General features: G+C 48.3%; 1 protein-coding gene and 1 pseudogene across 1 annotated transcript in view; both read left to right on the forward strand.

The window, feature by feature from the left end:
* STOX1 (storkhead box 1) overlaps positions 1-20,213 on the forward strand; it is a 113,581-nt gene that overhangs the window by 86,035 nt on the left and 7,333 nt on the right. The window lies entirely within an intron of this gene.
* On the forward strand, positions 3,436-12,002 carry LOC105502802 (annotated as a pseudogene).

Here is a 20,213-nt window from a genome sequence, read left to right on the forward strand (position 1 = left end):
AGGTCCAGAGTTCCAGACCAGCCTGGCCAACATGGGGAAACTCCATCTCTACTAAACATACAAAAATTAGCCGGGTGTGATGGTGCATGCCTGTAATCCCAGCTATTTGGTATTTTTTCTTTTCTTTTCTTTTTTTTTTTTTTGAGATGGAGTCTCCCTCTGTTGCCCAGGCTGCAGTACAGTGGCAGGATCTCTGCTTACTGCAACCTCTACCTCCTGGGTTCAAGTGATTCTCCTGCTTCAGCCTCCCAAGTAGCTGGGATTACGGGCGCCCGCCATCACATCTGGCTAATTTTTGTATTTTTAGTAGAAACAGGGTTTCACTATGTTGGTCAAGCTATCTCAAACTTCTGACATCAAGTGATCCACCCACCTTGGTCTCCCAAAGTGCTGGGATTACAAGTGTGAGCCACTGTGCCTGGCGTATCCCAGCAATTTGGGAGGTTGAGGCACAAGAATTGCTTGAACCTGGGAGGTGGAGGTTGCAGTGAGCCGAGATCACATAGCGGCACTCCAACCTGAGCAACAAAGTGAGACCCTGTCTCAAAAAAAAAAAAAAAAAAAGCAATCATTAATAACAGGGCGAGCATCATGGCTCACACATAGAATATTCCCAGTGCTTTGAGAGGCCAAGGTGGGAGAATTGCTTGATGCCAGGAATTCAAGACTAGGCTGGGCAACATAGTGAGACTCCCATCACTACAAAAAAATAAAAAAATTAGTCGGGCCTGGTTGAAAGTGCCTTTAGTCCCAGCTACTCAGAAAGCTGAGGTTGGAGGATGGCTTGAGCCCAGGAGCTCGAGGCTGCAGTGAGCTATGACTGGGTCACTGCACAGAACAAGACATTGTCTGTAAAACAAACAAAAAGTACCACCACAAAACCACAAAAATAATTAAAAGGTAAGCAAACTGAGAAGAATGTTTGGGGCAACTATCCTAAGGGCTAACAGCCTTAATAAAGAGCTCTGTAAACTATAAGAAGTATACCAAGACATGGCCGGGCCTCACGCCTGTAATCCCAGCACTTTGGGAGGCCGACGCGGGTGGATCACGAGGTCAGGAGATCCAGACCATCGTGGCAAACACGGGCAAACCTCGTCTCTACTAAAAAAACACAAAAAATTAGGCAGGCGTGGTGGCAGGTGCCTGTAGTCCCAGTTACTTGGGAGGGTGAGGCAGGAGAATGGTGTGAACCCAGGAGGAGGAGCTTGCAGTGAGTAGAGATCGCGCCACTGCACTCCAGCTCGGGCGACAGAGCAAGACTCCGTCTCAAAAAAAAAAAAAAAAAAAGAAGTATACCAAGACATAAAGACCACTGAGGCAAGATGATGAACTCTTTTTGTTTTTTTTTTTAAGACAGAGTCTCGCTCTGTTGCCCAGGCTGGAGTACAGTAACGCAATCTCCGCTCACTGCAACTTCCACCTCCGAGGTTGGAGCGATTCTCCTGCCTCAGCCTCCTGAGTAGCTGGGATTACAGGCGCGTGACACCACGCCCAGGTAATTTTTGTATTTTTAGTAGAGACAGGGTTTCACCATGTTGGTCAGGCTCGTCTCGAACTCCTGACCTCGTGATCCACCTGCCTCGGCCTCCCAAAGTACTGGAATTACAGGCGTGAGCCACCACATCCGGGCTGATGATGAACTTTTTATTTAAAAAAAAAAACCTTTGGTTGCGTGTGGTGGCTCACGCCTGTCATCTCAGTACTTTGGGAGGCTGAGGCAGGCAGGTCACTTGAGGTGAGGAGTTCCAGACCAATCTGGCCAACATGGCAAAATCCCATTTCAACTAAAAATTTTTAAAAAGTAGCCAGGTATGGTGGCGCATACCTGTAATCCCTCTACTTGGTAGGCTGAGGCACGAGAATTGCTTGAACCTGGGAGGCAGAGGTTGCAGTGAGCCAAGATTGCACCACTATACTCCAGCCTGGGTGACGGAGTGAGACTGTCTCAAAAATAAAACCAAACAAAAAAACCTTCTTTCATTGCCAGACATGGTGGCTCACACCTGTAATCCCAGCACTTTCTCTGGGAGACTGAGGTGGGATGATTCCTTGAGCCCAGGAAGTCAAGACCAGCCTGGGCAACAAAATGAGATCCCAGTGCTAAAAAAAAAAAAAAAATTATCTGAGCAAGGTGGCACATGCCTGTGGTCCTACCTACTCAGGAGGTTGAGGCAGGAGGATTGTTTGAGCCCAGGAGGTAGAGGCTGCGGTGAGCCATGTTTGCACCACAGCACTCCAGCCTGGGTGACAGTGAGGCAGTGTCTCAAAAATAAATAAATAAATAAAAATTAAAAACCTTCTTTTAAGATAAGTTGGACAGTTTATATAAAAGAGAATTGGCTACACATGTATGAAATTTATTCTACCTCACTACTATTCTTTTTTCTTTTTTTTTTTTTTTTTTGAGACGGAGTTTCACTTTTGTTGCCCAGGCTGGAGTGCGATGGTGATCTCAGCTGACTGCAACCGCTGCCTCCTGGGTTTAAGTGATTCTCGTGCTTCAGTCTCGCCAAGTGGTTGGGATTACAGGCATGCGTCACCATGCCTGGCTAATTTTTTTTTTTTTTTGAGAGGGAGTCTTTCTCTGTTGCCCAGGCTGGAGGGCAGTGGTGTGATCTCAGCTCACTGCTTCCTCTGCCTCCTGGGTTCAGGCAATTCTTCTGCCTCAGCCTCCAGAGTAGCTGGGATTACAGGCGTGTGCCACCATGCCCAGCTAATTTTTGTATCTTTAGTAGAGATGGGGTTTCACCATGTTGGCCAGGCTGGTCTTAAACTCCTGACCTCAAGTGATCTGCCTGCCTCGGCCTCCTGAAGTGCTGGTATTACAGGTGTGAGCCACTGCACCTGGCCGGAGTCTCTCTTGTTGATTACCTCAGCCAAAGTGCCTTCTGAAATAGTACCACAGATGTGTGCTTCTAGTTCTGTTTGTAGTAGAAGGCATGGCATGTACCGTCATTCACCCTGTCTGCTCTATCTGCATCCCCCTCACATCTAGCAAGAGTTTTCCTTTACGCAGGGCTTATTACTCCTCTGCTGATCACTTGCCAGTGCCTTCTCTTGGAGTTAACACCCTTGCCAAGTCCTAAGTGGTCTTTGAAGATCAGGCCCTGCTTAGCTCTGGGCTCCTGTCTCTCTTTGATATCCTCTCTACTTTTCTCAAACCTGTCAAAACTGGATTTGGACTCTGTGACACTGGGGTTGGAAACATGCTTTGTCCGCATCTTCCCAGGGTGGCATTCAGGCCTGCACTAGCTAAGGTAGCCCTGCGGCAGGGTCCAACTCTACCTTATTGTTAATTTGTTTACTGTCTGCGTCCGCTAGAGCTGGGATGAAGAGGGCAGCCAGATCAGACATGAGGAGGCCTGGGAGGCTAAGGCATCTTCGGTTTTGGGCAGTGCTGCTAGAAACCACGAACATTACTCATCTTGCAGCATGTGTGCACATGGGGTGACCCGGGGGCCTACTCGAATGCAGCGTCTACGCCTGGGGAATGGACACACCATTACCAGTTCCGCCCTGGGAGGATTCATCGGTAACCTACTGAGCACAGAGGCCGGTGCGCACCCATGGAAAAGCCCGCGCTCGCGAGTCCTCCTGGTGCCAGGGCCCCAGGGCATTCAAGACCCGCCGACCGTGAGGCGGGTCAAGGGGTACACAGGGTGCGAGTTCGTTAGTCAAAAGCGGGGTGCGGGCGCGAGCCACAGGCACGGGAACCTCGCGCCGACCGGGGCCCTAGGCCCGACGACGGCAGGTAGGGGGAGTGGAAGCACACATGGCTGGGACGTGCCCCAGGCACCATCCGGGTGGCTTCCGGCGCGGGAAGTCCGCAGCCCCGCAGCTTCCAGGACGCTAGACAATCTGCGACTGATCAGCTTCGGCCGGTTTGGGGATAAAGGGAAGACAGGCTCGCGGGGAGTGGGAACGCCTGAAGGCCCTGCCTCTCCTTTCAGGTGGGCCAGGGGCAAGCCGGTAAGAGCCTGGGGCAAGGGATATAAAGACGACCACCTCATCACAACCCAGAGCTCAGGACTCCTATACAGTCCCATAGGGAACAGGCGGCCGCCATTCCCCTCCCCCACGCTGGCGGGTAAGGCTAGAGAAGGGTTTCTTTTCTCTTTTTTTTTTTGAGACGGAGTCTTGCTGTGTCGCCCAGGCTGGAGTGCAATGGTGTGATCTTGGCTCACTGCAACCTCCGCCTCCTGTGTTCAAGTGATTCTCCTGCGTCAGCCTCCCGAGTAGCTGGGATTACAGGCGCCCGCCACCACGCCCAGCTAATTTTTGTATTTTTAGTAGAGACGAGGGTTCACCAGGTTGGCCAGGCTGGTCTCGAACTCCTGACCTCAGGTGATCCACCCGCCTTGGCCTCCCAAAGGGCTGGGATTACAGGTATGAGCCACCGCGCCCGGCCTGAGAACGGTTTCAAGGAAGACGCATGCGCATGAAACAATTATAAATCGCTGAAACTCCCAAATTCAATATTCGCGGGAAGGCGCAGCCGCAATAAAAAGCCGGGAGGGTTTATGGGTGCGGATGCTGAGTCCAAAACCCAAGCGTGTAATAATCCGCCGGCGGGAGGTTGGGTGGGGGGTGGTGGCTCTTGAAGTTACGCTTGAGCTAGAGCTCTTTGTGACGCAACCTGGCGGTGCGGGCAGCTGGCTGCGCGTGTGCAGAGCTCGCACAAAAGGCCTTACTTAGGTCGCGCAGGCGCCCGCTGGCCAGAGTCGCAGAGGGTCCGCGTTTGCAGTCCAGCGACTCCCGTGGGTGCTGTTTTTGCGAGGACTGTTTGTCCTCATAACTCTGGGAGGGCCACGGGGACCTTGGCGAGCTGCGGGCTGCTATCCAGAGCCGTGAGTGGTTCGCTAAATCTCCGCACCGCCGCTGAAGCCTGCAGGCTGCGCCGCCTCCGCTGTGTGAGAAGTCGGAGGAGGTGGAGCGGAAGCGGCCGCCGCAATTTCCTTTCCTCCACGTTGGCTCTCAGGCGGGTCCCCAAGGTCCGGGGTGCCGACAGCTGCTGTTCAAGACAGCTTTGGGGGTGCGGTCGCTGGACGAGAAGGTGTTGGGTGTTGGAGTCACCGGGGTGGGTGCATCCGCCCGGTTTTTGTTCCGTGCGGGGGCGGGTGGGCCGGGGGGCACCTCCGAGGCAGAGGACAGCTTAATTGGCCCTCTCAGGTCTGGTTCTCTTCCCTGCCTTGCATTTTGTTTCAACGCCGGACCGCGTAAGAGACCATGATGTTGGACACCGAAGGTGGAAAGGGGATTCGTGGTGAAGGTCTGGGGCTTGCCCTGGTCTTGCTGGGCAGATGAAGTCCAGAGGTTTTTTTCCGGTGAGTTAGAACTAGGTCGCGGGAGTTCGAGGCCGGGGCGGGCGGGCAGCCGGGGCGCCCTTTGGCGAGGCGCGGGCGACTGCATTCACCGCTGTGTTGCTCGCGCCCGGCCGGCCGCTGTTACGCAATGGAAATTTCGAAAGCCCCACCCGTCCTCCTGGCCTTTGAGAGTGCGGCACATCTGGCAGACTTTTTCTTTACTTACCTGTGAACACCAGCTTTTCTTTTATGGGTGTCTTTTTTTCTTCTGAGTTGGAGTCTCTTGTCACCCAGGCTGGAGGGCAGTGGCGTGATCTCGGCTCACTGCAACCTCCGCCTCCTGGGTTCAAGCGATTCTTCTGCCTCAGCCTCCCGAGTAGCTGGGACTAGAGGCGCGCACTACCACGCCCGGCTGATTTTTGTATTTTTGGTAGAGAGGGTGTTTCACCATGTTGGCCAGGCTGGTCTCGAACTTCTGACCTCAAGTGATTCGCCCACCTCGTTTTCCCAAAATGCTGGGATTACATGGGTGAGCCACCGCGACTGGCCCGGTGTCTTATTTCGAGAGGATAAATTGGCGTAGGTGGGATTTCCTCCTCAATCTTGAGAAAACCGCCGAGTAATTAGACAAATAATAGTAATGTTTTGCAGTGTATTGAAATGTAACATCTTGTTTCTAGTTTTGATGTTTCCTTGAAAAGGAGCATTCTTCGGAAAGTTAAAATGTCACGTCTTAATTTCAGTTTTCCTAATCAAGATTTGGTAATTGAAGAGTGTTTGCTCATTTAGTTCTTAACCTGGCTGACTACACAGTTGAAGACACTAAAGCCCAGGGAAGTTTTTTTGCAGTACATAGGTTTCCTGAGTATTTTCTATCAGAATGTCCTTGTTCCCATTATTAGACTGGAAAAAAGAAATCAGACAGATAAAATTCTATTTGGATGAAATTGACAGCTTTTGGCAAGACGTTTGTAGTATTGACTTAACTGTGTGAATTTAGTGTCAGTAATGGAAAACGACCTGTAAAACAAGAACCAAGTACACTGGAAGCCACCTTGCAGGGGGGCAACACTGGGTTTGGCTTCAGCCCTGCAACTTGGAGCATTTTAGCTTGGTAACACTGATCCCCTTTGAGGTGAGTATTGGGCCTGTAATTTGGATTGGAATGAGGAACCGCAATGTGGCTGCTGGTAAGGTAAAACTGACAAATGCGCCAGAGCAAAACAACTCGCAACGAAGTGTGTTTGCTGTAAAGTCACAAAGTCTAGGCTTGATAATGTTCCGAGAAATTAATAAAAGATGTGTGATGTAGATGTGAGTAGCAAGGACTTGAGAGGAATTCATTCTGAAACTGCTTTGAATATTGGATGTTGTTGATGGGTTGGAAACGTATCACCTTGGGAGTGAGGTTTTTTTTTTATTGGAGTTCTAGGAGTTGGTAATATCGTGGTCATTATATATAGGCTGAAGGGGTGGCTTGCCCCTCCACACCTGTGGATGTTTCTCTCCTTAGGTGGAACAAGAGACTTGAGAAAAGAAGTAAGACACAGAGACAAAAGTATAGAGAAAGAAAAAGTGGGCCCAAGGGAGTCCGGCGCTCAGTATACAGAGGACCCGGGCCAGCACCTGTCTCTGAGTTCCCTCTGTATTTATTGATCGTTATCTTTACCATCTTAGAAAAAGGGAAGTGGCAGGATAATAGGATCATTATAGGGAGAAGGTCAGCAGTAAGACATATTAATAAAGATCACTGTGACATGAATAAGGAAAAATGCTGTGCCTTGATAGGCATATGCAAACATCTCCATAAACCTTTTTAGTGCATAAAGAGCAGCATTGCCGCTAGCACGTCCCACCTTCAGCCCTAAGGTGGTTTTCTCCTTTCTCAGTAAACAACATACAATCACCAAGATGTTCCATTGCCCAGCGACGGGCAGGAGACAGATGCTTTTCTCTATCTCAACTGCCAAGAGGCTTTCTTTCCTCTTATACTAGTCCTCCTCAGCACAGACCCTTCACGGGTGTCCCCCGGGTGTCAGGCTGGGGGACGATTAGGCCTTTCCCTTCCCACGAGGCCATATTTCAGACTATCATATAGGGAGAAACCTTGGACAATACCTAGCTTTCCTAGGCAGAGGTCCCTGTGACCTTCCGCGGGTATGTGTCCCTGGGTATGTGAGATTAAGAGAATGGTGATTACTTTTAACCAGTAAGCTGCCTTCAGGCACTTGTTTAACAAAGCACACCCTGCACAGCCCAAAATCCATTAAACCTTGAGTCACCACAGCACATGTCTTGCAAGGACAGGGTTGGGGGTGGGGTCACAGATTAACAGCATCTCAAATACAGAACAAAATGGAGTCTCTTATGTCTACTTCTTTCTATATAGACACAGTAATAGTCTGATCTGTCTTTTCCCCACAATAGGCTTCACAAGTTACATAATTTGTAGTGGGGACATGGAATAGACATTTCATCTGTGTCACCCAGAGGTGGTTTTAGGTTTTAAATTCTGTATTAACGGTTGTTTTCTTTCCAGACTGCAAAATTCAAAATGGGGAAGAAGGTATAACAGCACTGGCAGAAGAGCTGGCTTTGAGAGGATGAGGCGTGATGGTTATGGTGGAGGTATGTGAGGATTTGCAAGGTTCGGCAAGTAGTGTGTTCCTTTGTCTTGGTGTTTTATTTCATTGATTGTACTTTGTCTTTCAGGGTATGGAGGCTAGGACGATTACAATGGCTATAATGATGGCTATGGATTTGGGTTAGATTTGGAAGAGGTAAGGTAAAAATTGAATTTCTCTGTTGAAGGATGCTTACACTGTTGTTCATCTGGACCTCAATTACTGTTTTTCAGGAATGTCTGATCACAGATACAGGGATGGTGGCTCTACTTTCCAGAGCACAACAGGACACTGTATGCATGCGTGGATTACATTACAGAGCTACTGACAATGAGACATGCATGGATTACCTTACAGAGCTCCTGAGAATGACATTTATAATGTAAGTGTAAGATGAACTCACAAGTCAATATTTCAGTATGGCAGTAAAAGTCTGAGCCTTTTTCTATAAAGTGAGCACTACGTTAGAAATTTTGGTTTTATTTTGTAACATTAGAAAGTTGATTTAACTCTTGGAAATGCCTTGTGTTGTAGTTTTTTTCACCGCTCAATCCTGAGAGAGTACACATTGAAATTGGTCCTGATGGCAGAGTAACTGGTGAAGCAGATGTCGAGTTTGCAACTCATGAAGATGCTGTGGCAGTTGTGTCAAAAGTCAAAGCAAATATGCGGAAGTGTGATCGAGCATTTGTGGGTTCTTAACAGGTGATTATGTGACTAACATTTACGATTGAGAAATAGAAAAATAAAAATATATGAGAAGTTTCCTCTCCAGTAATAGATTAATTCTTGGGGGATGAGAGGCAGTGTGTTGAAGCAGGTTTGGATTTTAAAAATTAGTATAACAAGGATTTGTGATATGCACATCTTGAAGTATAGATCCTTAATTGACAATATAGATGAATATGTAAAGGCTAGAGTTTGGAGTTAAAGTAGATGACCTAAGAGAAGTAGCTAGAATTTTCTTTGCCAAAGTATTTGAAGTTCACAGATCTGCTTGTTTAAAAACTTTGTAGAGGCCGGGCACGGTGGCTCAAGCCTGTAATCCCAGCACTTTGGGAGGCCGAGGCAGGTGGATCACGAGGTCAGGAGATCGAGACCATCCTGGTTAACACAGTGAAACCCCGTCTCTACTAAAAATACAAAAAACTAGCCGGGCGAGGTGGCGGGTGCCTGTAGTCCCAGCTACTCGGGAGGCTGAGGCAGGAGAATGCAGGAACCCGGGGGCGGGGGGCTGGAGCTTGCAGTGAGCTGAGATCCGGTCACTGCACTCCAGCCTGGGTGACAGAGCGAGACTCCGTCTCAAAAAAAAAAAAAAAAAAGTGCTTATCCTGTTTTGTTTGACCAACAAACATTTTCAAACTTTTTTTCTCATTTCAGAACACAGATATGTAGAACTCTTCTTGAATTCTACAGCAGGAGCAAGTGGTGGTGCTTTTGGTAGCCAAATGATTGGAGACATGGGCTTGCGTAAATATCGTTAGTTTCTTTAAAAACCAAAATGTTTATATATGTATGTCAATTATAAGTTAAGTTAATCTATTTATTTAACGAGTTTAGCATAACAAACTTAGGCAAAGAAAGCAATTGGAATTTTGTATTTGTCTGTCTTTTTTTTTTTTTTTTTTGAGACGGAGTCTCGCTCTGTCGCCCAGGCTGGAGCGCGGTGGCCAGATCTCAGCTCACTGCAAGCTCCGCCTCCCGGGTTTACGCCATTCTCCTGCCTCAGCCTCCCGAGTAGCTGGGACTACAGGCGCCCGCCACTACGCCCGGCTAGTTTTTTGTATTTTTTTTTTAGTAGAGACGGGGTTTCACTGTGTTAGCCAGGATGGTCTCGATCTCCTGACCTCGTGATCTGCCCGTCTCGGCCTCCCAAAGTGCTGGGATTACAGGCTTGAGCCACCGTGCCCGGCCTTGTCTGTCTTAAATCCTTGTGAATTAGGAAGTTCCTTAGGATAGATAATTCAAATCAGATTTAAGTACTGTTGGAGGAGGGGGCTACAGAGTGAAACTACTTAAATTTTCTGAGTATAAAGGTTCAATCTAAAATAGCAAAACAGGATTAAGATAAATGTGGACATAATTAGGTGTATTGACATGCCTTTGATACATCAAATTAAGGAAGAAACCCCATTAAATCCAGTCAAGCAGTTTCGTAAGATCTTTCTACTTACAGAATCATGTGGAGTTTAGTTCTGCTGAAGTGTATACTGTTAGCACTTTGGTTTATCAATATTTGATTAGCTGAAATGATGGATAGAAGGATAGCCTGGTTATAGACAGTAGGCAGAAGGAGGTGGAGGGGTTATAGTAATATAAGATCAAGAATTACAAGCCCGGTACCACCAGGTACTACATTATATAAGGAACAAGGTTCTAATGTTTCCTTAACAGCAAACCAGTCCAGTTACGGTGGCCCAGCCAGCCAGCAGCTGAGTGGTGATTATGGAGGCGGGTGTGGTGGCCAGAGCAGCATGAGTGGATACGGTAAGCCTGTTTTTGTTTTTTTTAATATACTTAGAATAAGTTTTAGGCAGATTTCTTTAGTTGGGAAGATGCAGGCTCCTTTTTGGTGAAATCGGGTTTTTTCATGTATGCTTTCAATCCAAATGTAACTGTTTTTACTAGCTTAATTTTCAGAAACAATCACTGGGAGGGAAGTGTTCTGTGAATTAAAAACTAGTCATTGCAGCCGGCTGGGAATAGTGGCTCATGCCTGTAATCCCAGCACTTTGGGAGGCCGAGGTGGGTGGATCACGAGGTCAGGAGATTGAGACCACCCTGGCTAACATGGTGAAACCCCGTCTCTACTAAAAATGCAAAAAAATTAACCAGGCATGGTGGTGGGCACCTGTAGTCGCAGCTGCTGGGGAGACTGAGGCAGGCGAGTGGCGTGAATCCAGGAGGCGGCGCTTGCAGTGAGCAGAGATCACATCACGCTACTACACTCCAGCCTGGGCAACAGGGTGAGACTCCATCTCAAAAAAAAAAAAACTAGTCATCGCAACTTTGGTGGAATACTGTCGAGCCAGAAAATATCTGCCTCCATTTATTAAAACATTAAAGTTGTTCACTTTTTTGTCTTTTGGTTAGCATTAAATCAATTTTAGATGGAGGGAGAATTTGAAATAGTAGAATGGTGGTTGAGTTCAGGACCATATGTATTAGTCAGTTAACCTAGGATTGGTTTTATTTATTTTTTTTCAATTGGTCTAAAGAATGGTGATTTTGGTATTATAATCTTACCCCACAAAATCCTGTTGCAGACCAAGTTTTACAGGAAAACTCCAGTGATTTTTCAATCAAACATTGCATAGGTAAATATTTTCTCAAAAAATGTAATTTAAATTCTCAATAGCAAATATTGATATGTTGTAATAATACTTTCTATAGCAGTCAGTAACTCTGACTTAACTCCGTGGAGGCTGCCATCTGGGCACAGTGAGTCGCCTTTAGTCCAACGTGGTTGTCACACTTCCTGCCCCCCGTGAATAGGAAAAGCAAGAGACTTCTCCTGTGTTTCCTTTTCCCAAATGCCATTTGAGGGACACATTGTGAATGTTTATGGTAAATGTTTTAAAAAGATGTCTTGTTTAGCTTTAAAAATACGAAGTAATTTTGCAAATTTTGAAAAATACTACTTTTCCTTTAAACTTAATTGTTCACGTTGATCCTGAAGAATCCGTTAAAATGGTAGCACAAGAGTCTGGCAAGTTGGTTCTGCAGAGAAAAGGGGTTAATTGAGGCTTGTTTAGCATCGGGATTCCCCTTTCCCAAACATGCGTCTCACCACTTGGACAGCAGCCATTTGTACTTGTATACTTTTTAAACTTTTTCTTGGAATACTATATTTTATTGGACTGGTAGTCTGACGTTACTCCTAACTTGTCAAATTGATCTCTTTGCAGGTAACCAAGGAGCAATGAACAGCAGCTACTACAGTAGTGGAAGCCGTGCATCTATGGATGTGAATGGAATGGGAGGAATGTCTAGTATGTCCAGTATGAGTGGTGGATGGGGAATGTAATTGCTCAATCCTGATCACTGACTCTTGGTCAACTTTTTTTTTTTTGAGACGGAGTCTTGCTCTGTCACCCAGGCTGGAGTGCAGTGGCCGGATCTCAGCTCACTGCAAGCTCCACCTCCCGGGTTCACGCCATTCTCCTGTCTCAGCCTCCCGAGTAGCTGGGACTACAGGCACCCGCCACCTCACCCGGCTAGTTTTTTTTGTATTTTTTAGTAGAGACGGGGTTTCACCATGTTAGCCAGGATGGTCTTGATCTCCTGACCTCGTGATCCGCCCGTCTCGGCCTCCCAAAGTGCTGGGATTACAGGCTTGAGCCACCGCGCCCGGCCCTAACTTTTTTTTTTAAAAGAAAAAAAAACTTCAGTTTAACAGTTTCTGCAATACAAGCTTGTGATTTATGCTTACTCTCTAAGTGGAAATCAGGATTGTTATGAGGACTTAAGGCCCAGTAGTTTTGAATTTTTGATCCTACTATCTAGGATGTAACAGTAAAGCTGAGTAAACTATAACTGTTAAACTTAAGTTCCAGCTTTTCTCAAGTTAGTTATAGGATATACTTAAGCAGTAAGCGTATTTAGGTAAAAGCAGTTGAATTATGTTAAATGTTGCCCTTTGTCACGTTACATTGAACACTGGATGCATGTTGAAAGACATGCGTTTATTTTTTTGTAAAACTCAATATAGGAGCTGTGCCTACAATTAAAAGTGAAACATTTTGGCATGTTCTAGTTTCATTTAGTAACCTGTGAGGCACACAAGTTTAAGCTTTTTTTTTTTTTTAAGTTAATGGGAAAAAGTTGAGATGCAATACCAATACTTTAGGATTTTGGTCTTGGTGATTTTGGTCTTGGTGTTTGTATGAAATTCTGAGGCCTTGATGTAAATCTTCCATTGTAGTGTGATTTCCTTTTAGGTATATTGCGCTAAGTGAAACTTGTCAAATAAATCCTTTTAAAAACTGCACTCTGTCTCATCTGTGCTTCAGTGCCAAGTGAACTGAGTCTTGGTGCTCTGTGCTCACATGGGGGCCCAGGGCCACATCTCTGGCTGTGGCAGAGCGGCTTGGCAGTTGAGGCTGTTATGTAGATGTCTCCAGCTCACAGATGGTTCCCTCCCCCCGTCCCAAGGAGGAGTCCTACTCTTGTCTCAGGCTGGATTGCAGTGGTGTGATCTCCGCTCACCTGCAATCTTCACCTCAGGCTGAAGCCATTTTTCTGCCTCAGCCTCCCAAGTAGCTGGGGTTACAGGCACCCGCCATCACTCCAGGCTAATTTTTTTTGTATTTTTAGTAGACACTGGGTTTCACAATGTTGGCCAGGCTGGTCTCCAACTCCTGACCTCGTGTGAGCTGCCCACCTCGGCTTCCCAAAGTGCTGGGATTATAGGCTTGAGCCACTGTGCCCAACCTTCACAGATAGTTCTCAAATTCAGGTTTTGAATTTTGTATTTTTGGCTCATTCCTAAAAATTCCACTTGGAAGCAAAATTCCATGTAAATCTCCTGAGGTAAAATGATAGATAGTGGTTGAGAGCTAATACGACTAGTTGAAATGAACCCTAAATATATCCCCGTTTTGGTAGTTTGGAGCTCCAAGATGATGCTGGAAGTATTCAAGCTGCTTTAAAGTAGTCCTGAAATGGCCGGGTGCGGTGGCTGGCTCAAGCCTGTAATCCCAGCACGTTCGGAGGCCGAGACGGGCAGATCACGAGGTCAGGAGATAGAGACCATCCTGGCTAACACGGTGAAACCCCATCTCTACTGAAAAATACAAAAACTAGCCGGGCGTGGTGGCGGGCGCCTGTAGTCCCAGCTACTCCGGAGGCTGAGGCAGGAGAATGGCGTAAACCCGGGGGGTGGAGCTTGCAGTGACCTGAGATCCGGCCACTGCACTCCAGCCTGAGCGACAGAGCGAGACTCCATCTCAAAAAAAAAAAAAAAAAAGTAGTCCTGAAAAGTGTGGTCCCAGAGTTCCTTCAGTAGATGCCTAGGGGCACTGCAGTTTGGGAACTGATGCTACTCTTTCATCCCATTAGATTCAAGTCCCTGATAGTGAAATTAGAATGTAGCGTCTGAGCTAGGCTGTCACATAGGCTTGTGCCCTTTAAACCAAAGTAGATAAGCTTTCTCTTTCCTGTGACTACACGGAAGCTTTTCTTGAGTTTGTTGTTGGGTTAGGGCTAGGTAGGGTGGACAGGGTGGCTTAGTATTGGTCATTTCTAACCGTCTGCCCCCAGGAGCAGTGCATGCAGGAGACATGGAGGGCTTTGCAGATCCTACCTTGCTTGCCCTACCAGGTTGTCCTGCTAGGACTGGACACTAGCAGAGGGAAGGGTCTGGAATGTGTATTGTTGGTTTTGTCTTCAGCAGGTCTAGAGAGCAGCAGTTTTCAGCGGGGAGGCAGTGTTGAGAGTTGTTGAGCTGTGTTCTAAGCCTGGTTACTGTCCTTGAGATCTTGTGTTAATAGAGTTTGGTATTGAGGCCCAGTATTGAGAAGGTTTGAGGGTTCCTTCTCTGGGTCCTTTAGTTAACTGTGGTATGTTTAGGGATAAAGCTTGCCCTGTCAGAGAATGGACTAGAACTAGGAACTCGGAGTAAGGTTAAACTAAATCCAGAGCCATATGGCTTTTAAGAAGTGAGTCTAGGCCAGGCATGGTAGCTCATTCCTGTAATTTCAGCACTTTGGGAGGCTGAGGTGGGCGGATCACCTGAGGTCAGGAGTTTGAGACCAGCCTGGCCAATGTGGTAAAACCCTGTCTCTACTAAAAAATACAAAAATTAGCTGGGTGTGGTGGTGCACACCTGTAATCCCAGCTACTGAGGCAGGGGAGGATCACTTGAACCCGGGAGGCAGAGGTTGCAGTGAACCAAGATCACATCGTCGTACTCTAGTCTGGGTGACGAGCAAAATTTCTGTCTCAAAAAAAAAAGTCTACAAGCATTATAGTTCTTTGGAATCTTGTGCTCCATAGCTTGTTTGCAGTGACTTAACCTCCTGACCTTGTCCGTTGGAATCTGCATTTTAAACAAAATCCTGACCACTCACCCCTACCTCAGTTGACTTGGGAAGTGCTGTCTTAGAACATCTATCCTTCGTTTCTCAGGCTGGGTAAAGGTAGTATGGCACCAGAACAGAGACTGGAGATTCCAAAGTTAGGGCTTGGAATATGTTTGAATTTCTGAGTAGGGAAGTTATCTTGACCAAATATTGCCAACTTTGAAAATGGTATGATAAATTTTCACTTAAAAACAAGTGTCAGGCACAGAGGTGGGAACCTCCTGCATGTTTTGATTGAGCTGAACAGAACAGAACAGAACAGACTTGAAGTAGGGGGAGTGATGGATTATTCTGCTTTTGTGTGTGCAGAAGAGAGCTCAGGCTCAAGTGAACTGACTTGCCTAAGGCTGCCCAGCAAGTTAGGGGTCCAAACTGGGTGTATTGAAAAGGCATAGGCTGGGTGCGGTGGCTCACACTTGTAATCCCAGCACTTTGGGAGGCCGAGGCGGGTGGATCACGAGGTCAGGAGTTCAAGACCAGCCTGGCCAAGATGGTGAAACCCCATCTCTACTAAAAAAAATAGAAAAACTGGGCGGGCGCGGTGGCTCAAGCCTGTAATCCCAGCACTTTGGGAGGCCGAGACGGGCGGATCACGAGGTCAGGAGATCGAGACCATCCTGGCTGACATGGTGAAACCCCATCTCTGCTAAAAAATACAAAAAACGAGCCGGGCGAGGTGGCGGGCACCTGTAGTCCCAGCTACTCCGGAGGCTGAGGCCGGAGAATGGCGTAAACCCGGGGGCCGGAGCTTGCAGTGAGCTGAGATCCGGCCACTGCACTCCAGCCTGGGCAACAGAGCGAGACTCCGTCTCAAAAAAAAAAATAGAAAAACTAACCAGGCACGGTGGCAGGCGCCTATAATCCCAGCTACTCGGGAGGCTGAGGCAGGAGAATGGCGTGAACCCAGGAGGCAGAGGTTGCAGTGAGCCGAGATCACGCCACTGCACTCCAGCCTGGGCGACAGAGTGAGACTCCGTCTCAAAAAAAAAAAAAAAAGAGAAAAAAAGAAAAGGCACAGATGTCATATATGCCAGTTGGGGGTAGTGAGTGATAGGCAGTTTTTTCTGAAAGTTTGGCCCTGTATGAGATGCAGCTGCTACGGTGAGGTGAGGGAAGGGGAGGGCTGCCAATGTGCTTCCCTAATAGGGTTGGAAACCTGCTTGGACATGCTTTGGAGCAGGGCAGACCTCGTCTTGAAGTCTGGCTGCACAGTCCTAAGCTGTATAGGATGGAGGGTGAATCCTTGAGCCTTGCCCAAGCTCCCATCTTTTCCATCTTTAGAGCGGTCTGAGGGAGTGAGTGGCAGGGGAGGAATCTCAGTTGAGGGTGTCATGCAAGCATCTACCAGGGCTGACCAGGTCGTGGAGGAGCCTGCTTCGTGGGAAGAGCCCAGAGGAGGGGTGGGATCCTGAGGCCTGGATTTGGTGGGAAGGGAAGGTAGGGTCGAGGACAAGGTGTATGTATAGAAGGTGAAGGATGAGGCCTGGAAGACTGACTGCTGGCTGTCTGGACTTAACATTGGCTCTTTGGAGGGGGAGCCTTTGAGGGAGGGACTGGAAGCCAGTCCTAGCACTGCATTTGAAATGTAAAAAATGGCTGCCTGGCAAGTGCCTTTCCACAGGTGTCTCTATCTGTAACCTATCAAACTCCCAATTGTGTGAACTACTCTTGCACTTTGGTGACAGGCTTGGGGTCACTTCCTCTGCCTGTTGATGGGAGACTGACCCTGCAAACTGCCCTTGGCTCACCAGGCACAGCCCTGCAGGCTCTAGGGCAGCACCAGCAGCCTCCTGGTCACACTGGGCTGGGGAACAAGGGGTGCGCTGAGGCCTCGTTCGGTAGAGGCTGGAGGTGAGGATGTGGTGGGCTCTTTGGAAGTTGACACAGGCTTCTGCATGTGCCAGAGTGAAAAATAAATGATTTTATTGCAGGGCCAACGACAGGTAGTCACAGGGCATGGAATGGCAGATCTCTTGACTGAAGCAGAGAAGGCACACTGACAGACCCCATGTGTGTCAAATGCTGTGCACAAATCAGGTTTTTAGAAGGGGGGGTGGGAGAGGAAAACTCACTAGCAGAACTGAACTGCTGTAAAATAGGTTAAATTCTTTGAAAAGTGAAAAATGATAGTAGCAAAATCATGAAGTTATATCTGAACCAGAGCCATGATGTAACCAAGTACGACAGAAGTTTCCATCCAGAGGAGTTAATTCCGAACAAATCACGGAAAGGTAAGAGCTTCTGGTTCCAGCACACTATCTTCTGGAGTGCCAGTGGCTGAGCAAGAAATTTGATTTTTTCCTTTGATTCTCCTGGGAAAGAACACATTTCCCAAGCCCCTGGTTGGCCCCTGGAGACCCACAGGGTTTGGCACTGTCCGTGAGGCTGTGTTCCTGAGGATGGATGCATAAGGGTCTTTTTTTTGAGTCTCTGTCACCCAGGCTGGGGTGCAGTGGCGCAATTTCGGCTCACTGCAACCTCTGCTGCCTGGGTTCAAGCGATTCTCCTGCCTCAGCCTCCCAAGTAGCTGGGATTATAGGCGCCTGCCACCGTGCCTGGTTAGTTTTTCTATTTTTTTAGTAGAGATGAGGTTTCACCATCTTGGCCAGGCTGGTCTCGAACTCCTGACCTCGTGATCCACCCGCCTTGGCCTCCCAAAGTGTTGGGATTATAGGCGTGAGCCACCACGCCTGGCCTAAGGGTCTTTTTAAGACAAAAAGTTTACTTTTGCTGTACTTCACTAAGCCGGTGAGCTGCTAGTCCATGTTACAGGAAGAGTCTGGTTCATTCTCTTTGCTGCATTCCAAGGGGGTGGGAGTGGTTCTTTCACTTTCTAAACAGGTTCCCTGGGTCCTAATAAGACACCGAGATGAGCACCTGTGCAGCCTCTGCTTCTGTGACTCCACAGATGGGGACAGCCAGGCCTTGCAGACACATGTGATCTCAAAGGCAGCCTCAGGACATGGTTTCTAGCTCTGAGCTTACTGTGAGGCACTGCCTGAAACTTGGGGGGCGGGTGGTGGGGTGGGGATGGGGGTAGCTGTGTCTTCCTCTTTTCCACAGAGGTAGGCTATTGATGGGAATAGACAGAATATGGCTGTGGCAGGAAGGGAGGTGGCACCGGTAGTGTTTCCTTTAGCTCCCAGTTTTGCTTATACCCAACTCTTCCCCTACCCAGATGGTCTTGGTGAGACTGTTAATAAGGCCCTGTCAACCCTGGACCCAAGGGTGAGCCCAGGACCTTGTTTCCAGAACCTAAAAGGCAGGGGAAAGCACCCTGCCTAGATCACCAGTGATTTTTGGTGACCTGCTGCCCTGTAGGTTCCCCATAGATTCTGTTTTTGCCTAAGTTGGGCCAGATTTTGGTCCTGCCACATAGAATTTTCAATGCCACTCCCCTGGAGCAGCTCTGCACACAAGAGCCCCATCTCCCCAAAATTCATTGTCAATCACTGAAAGGATGTGCTGGAGACCAAGGGCCTGTGACTGGCCAAGGCCTCCCAGAAAGAGGTTGCCAGGATGGAAAGCCATCTGCACAGGCAAGCAGGAGAGGTGGGGCTGCCCATCTGTCAACCAGTGAGCACAGTCACAAGGCAGTGAGCCTGGTCTGATGCGGGCTTCTGGAACCAGAGAAAGGGGAATCTCAGCGGGCAATGACTCAGGGCACTGGGAGGGTGGGTGGAGCCCCCACATACATTTCTCCAGGAAACGGAGAACTCCTTTTCACACTGCCTACAGTGCATCGCTTCATCCATCATCTTTCAGCCAGGCATGGCCCTGAAAAGGAAAGGACATTCTAGAATCTACTTTCTGTCTAAGCCCCTGATGAGTGGATAGCTGTGTTCTGGCTGCATCCATTGTCCCTCATAGCACCTGTTTCCTAGTGAGGCACTGTTTTTTCTCCATCAGATGTGGCCTCACAGCACTGTCATCAAGGGGCCCTTTCCTGGTCTGGCCGCAGCCAGGATTCCTGCGTCCTAGCTCCGTGCTCCACCTCCTGGCCTCTGCAGGCTGCCCTGGGGCCTCAAGGCAGTCTCCAGCATCCGCTCACTCAGGTGCACTCCCACTTTCAATGAGTTCCCTTTGGCTGAAGCAAGCAGAGTGAGCTTCTAGTGCCTGCAACCCTAGACCCTGCCAGAGACACTGGCCAAAGTGACTAGCTGAACTGGCAGGTGGGGGAGAAGGGCCAAATCTGAGTGAGACTGGTACACTTGCTGACGCTGATCCCTGTGGAGAGACAGAAGGTGATGGACAGTGGGCACCGTATCCCACAGGCCTAAGGAAGCCCTTCTCCATGAGGGCCAAAACACTGATTCTTGAACAGCTCTGGGGAGCATATGGAGTCCATTCCACAGGGTAGGCGGCCGAGGCTTTGAAAGGTGGCTCTTGGGAAGGCTTTCTCAGGGAAAAGCAGCACCTGTGATTTATTCAGGCTTAGGGACTGGAGTGTTGCAGAGAAGTCAAAGGCATAAGGTACTTTTCTGACCTGTTAGCATCTGCTGGATGTGATTTTCTTGCTGACAAACAGATCCTCATGACTGAGCTAGAGTCACATACCCTTGGGGCTGTCAGTGTGTGCCCAGGACATTCATCCTGACATCAAAGAGCTCTGGCAGCTCTAGAGTCCTGTTTTATGATGTTTACCTTCCTCTAATGCTGTGAAACTGATGTTACCTAGAAGTCCAGGTTGCTGTTAGTTGCTGCCCCTGACGTGGCACTTGGAAGTTAGATGCCCAGAGACATTAGGGTCCCTGCTCTGCACCACGTGGAAGAGTGTGGAAAGGGACTGCTTTTGCATTGCTGCCATAGCACAGCTGAGGCTGAAGGGTGGACGCTCCTGCAGGCAAGGCCATCTTGAAGGCCAGGCTACCATACCCCTGAATGTCTGCCTCCTCTTCCATACTCTCTGCCCTGCAGCTCAGCCTGGCACTCGCATCCACACCTGCACCAGGCCACCTGCAATCTCCTGCTTTTCAGTGGAATGTGTCATTCTGCCCTCTCGACAAGGGTGTGCAAACATGGCACAACTCTGGGCTTGGCTTGAGTGGTCCCTAGCAATGGCACAGGGCACTGCAGTGGGGTTGGCTGGCCTCTGGCCCTCACTTCAACAGATGGGCCTGTTTTTCTTTCTTTCTTTCTTTTTTTTTTTTTTTGAGATGGAGTCTTGCTCTGTCGCTCAGGCTGGAGTGCAGTGGCCGGAT

The sequence above is a fragment of the Colobus angolensis genome, unplaced genomic scaffold (genome assembly GCF_000951035.1).
Source record: "Colobus angolensis palliatus isolate OR3802 unplaced genomic scaffold, Cang.pa_1.0 Scaffold12, whole genome shotgun sequence".
In the NCBI taxonomy this organism is placed as follows: domain Eukaryota; kingdom Metazoa; phylum Chordata; class Mammalia; order Primates; family Cercopithecidae; genus Colobus; species Colobus angolensis.